A 3,451-nucleotide genomic window follows, 5' to 3' on the forward strand; every position below is an offset into this window, starting at 1 on the left:
TTTCTTTCTTTCTTTCTTTCTTTCTTTCTTTTAATTTGACTCACTAAAAAGAACCGGTTCAGTCATTTGTTCCATTTTTTGTATTTTTTGTACAGGGTAAACAAGTGTTTTAAATGTACATAACATTAAAAACAATAAAATATGGAAGAACTGGAAGAACTTTACAATTTAATTTATTATGGCAATCCAGCATTTCAGTCTGTAAAAAGCGTCTCGACTTATAGGCCTACAGAAATATTAACTATTTTAAATTGAGAACGATCTGATCATAATTCTGAAATATTTAAAAGATGAGTGATACAATGACCCCATACAGCTTTGATAATATTCTTGAATATATTTTAAATGATACAAATTATTTTAGATGTTGGGATGAATGCGTGTTAAATAATAAGTCTTATTAAATCTCTATTTGCAATGTGCTCAATGGCACATGATCTCACAGTCACGAGTAACGACTATATTTAAAGATAGAGACACTTTTAACCAAAATTGATAAAACTGACGGACATCTCCAAAAAGGACGTACTTAAAGTTTAATTGGAACATTTCTCTCTAAGTCAAACAGTCATATTTCTTTTTTCCAAGTAGGCTATTCCTGAGAATGAAATGGTGACGAATCTCGACTCATTCTCTTCATAAAGTCCCCAAATAGCAGCACACTTACGTCTGCAAGATGTCTGTTAAAGATCGCTTCATCTGGAAAGCATCTGCTGTGTACAAACATCTGATAGACGTCTTGAAGATGTTAGTTTTACATACATTCTAAATCATTAACATCTTAAAGACATCTTCTATCGTTTGACATCTGATAGGAAACGTCCTATAAACGGATTGCAGATGAACTCTAAAAAATACGTCTTGCAGATGTTAATACATAGATGTCTCCGTGATGTACTTGAGCTATCAGGGTCTCTCACTATAAAAAGATTTGAGCCTCTGATCCTTATTAAGAGATCCTTGCTGAGAACACGTTGAGTAGGCTAAGTGTTGGTGACTGAAAAATACTGAATGTCTTACAATTGTCTCCTTACAATACAATAACATGATGCCGCAAAAAAATGCATTTTCTCTATAGATCGACTAACACGCACTCACAGAGCAGCGAAGACCCGTTTCCCATCTACGCAGTCATTGACAAGCAATGCAAACAGTGCAATAACGAAGGTCTGCATGCGTGTGATGTATGAAAGAAAGAGATAAAGGGTTAATGTGCTCGTGTCGGTAGTTATATGGAGGTGTCTTCTGTCTGCAGACCCCTGGTTTGAGATCAAGCCACATGAAGCAGGTTATTCCCTCACTGGGGCGTTTGTGGACACCTGCAACTTTGGCAGCCAGTTTCTCGAAGGCACACAGATAAATCATCAGGAAGAATTTGACATGCTGCACCTGCAAGGTAGCAAACTTTGTCTTTAAACTTTAATTTTTAATATATTGCAATTCAATCATTACAAACTGTCTACAGTTATATTTTACACTTCAGGTTGGATGAAGCGGATGAAGTGGACATTAAGAAAGGAATGTGGCAGAAGATAAAAGGTGAACCATTTTTTTCTGAGGACGGGCGACCTCTGGTGGCAAGTGGATGGAAGTTCATGGACCGGATTCGTGACATAATTGATATCTTGCAGTTCAGTGGTCAGATGATGTTGATTTCAGTGTTCCTGAATTGGACTACTATTTCTTTCTTTCTTTCTTTCTTTCTTTCTTTTAATTTGACTCACTAAAAAGAACCGGTTCAGTCATTTGTTCCATTTTTTGTATTTTAATGCCAGGGTAAACAAGTGTTTTAAATGTACATAACATTAAAAACAATAAAATATGGAAGAACTTTGATAAATTTACAATTTAATTTATTATGGCAATCCAGCATTTCAGTCTGTAAAAAGCGTCTCGACTTATAGGCCTACAGAAATATTAACTATTTTAAATTGAGAACGATCTGATCATAATTCTGAAATATTTAAAAGATGAGTGATACAATGACCCCATACAGCTTTGATAATATTCTTGAATATATTTTAAACGATACGAATTATTTTAGATGTTGGGATGAATGCGTGTTAAATAATAAGTCTTATTAAATCTCTATTTGCAATGTGCTCAATGGCACATGATCTCACAGTCACGAGTAACGACTATATTTAAAGATAGAGACACTTTTAACCAAAATTGATAAAACTGACGGACATCTCCAAAAAGGACGTACTTAAAGTTTAATTGGAACATTTCTCTCTAAGTCAAACAGTCATATTTCTTTTTTCCAAGTAGGCTATTCCTGAGAATGAAATGGTGACGAATCTCGACTCATTCTCTTCATAAAGTCCCCAAATAGCAGCACACTTACGTCTGCAAGATGTCTGTTAAAGATCGCTTCATCTGGAATGCATCTGCTGTGTACAAACATCTGATAGACGTCTTGAAGATGTTAGTTTTACATACATTCTAAATCATTAACATCTTAAAGACATCTTCTATCGTTTGACATCTGATAGGAAACGTCCTATAAACGGATTGCAGATGAACTCTAAAAAATACGTCTTGCAGATGTTAATACATAGATGTCTCCGTGATGTACTTGAGCTATCAGGGTCTCTCACTATAAAAAGATTTGAGCCTCTGATCCTTATTAAGAGATCCTTGCTGAGAACACGTTGAGTAGGCTAAGTGTTGGTGACTGAAAAATACTGAATGTCTTACAATTGTCTCCTTACAATACAATAACATGATGCCGCAAAAAAATGCATTTTCTCTATAGATCGACTAACACGCACTCACAGAGCAGCGAAGACCCGTTTCCCATCTACGCAGTCATTGACAAGCAATGCAAACAGTGCAATAACGAAGGTCTGCATGCGTGTGATGTATGAAAGAAAGAGATAAAGGGTTAATGTGCTCGTGTCGGTAGTTATATGGAGGTGTCTTCTGTCTGCAGACCCCTGGTTTGAGATCAAGCCACATGAAGCAGGTTATTCCCTCACTGGGGCGTTTGTGGACACCTGCAACTTTGGCAGCCAGTTTCTCGAAGGCACACAGATAAATCATCAGGAAGAATTTGACATGCTGCACCTGCAAGGTAGCAAACTTTGTCTTTAAACTTTAATTTTTAATATATTGCAATTCAATCATTACAAACTGTCTACAGTTATATTTTACACTTCAGGTTGGATGAAGCGGATGAAGTGGACATTAAGAAAGGAATGTGGCAGAAGATAAAAGGTGAACCATTTTTTTCTGAGGACTGAATTTTACTTAAAGTCAACAGTTATTTCATTGACATCCTTTTTTATGTTTTTCAGATTTCTTTCATAAAAAAGAAACAATACTACTTGAGGCAATGAGGGAGGGTAAAGCATTCCTCACTGCTTTTATATAAGTATTTTTAATAAGAACTAAAGTATTTTTATTTAAGTATTTATTTAAGCATTAGAGCCCGGTCTCATAAAAATGC

Source organism: Sinocyclocheilus rhinocerous, unplaced genomic scaffold (assembly GCF_001515625.1).
Source record: "Sinocyclocheilus rhinocerous isolate Xijiao unplaced genomic scaffold, SAMN03320098_v1.1 scaffold3116, whole genome shotgun sequence".
In the NCBI taxonomy this organism is placed as follows: domain Eukaryota; kingdom Metazoa; phylum Chordata; class Actinopteri; order Cypriniformes; family Cyprinidae; genus Sinocyclocheilus; species Sinocyclocheilus rhinocerous.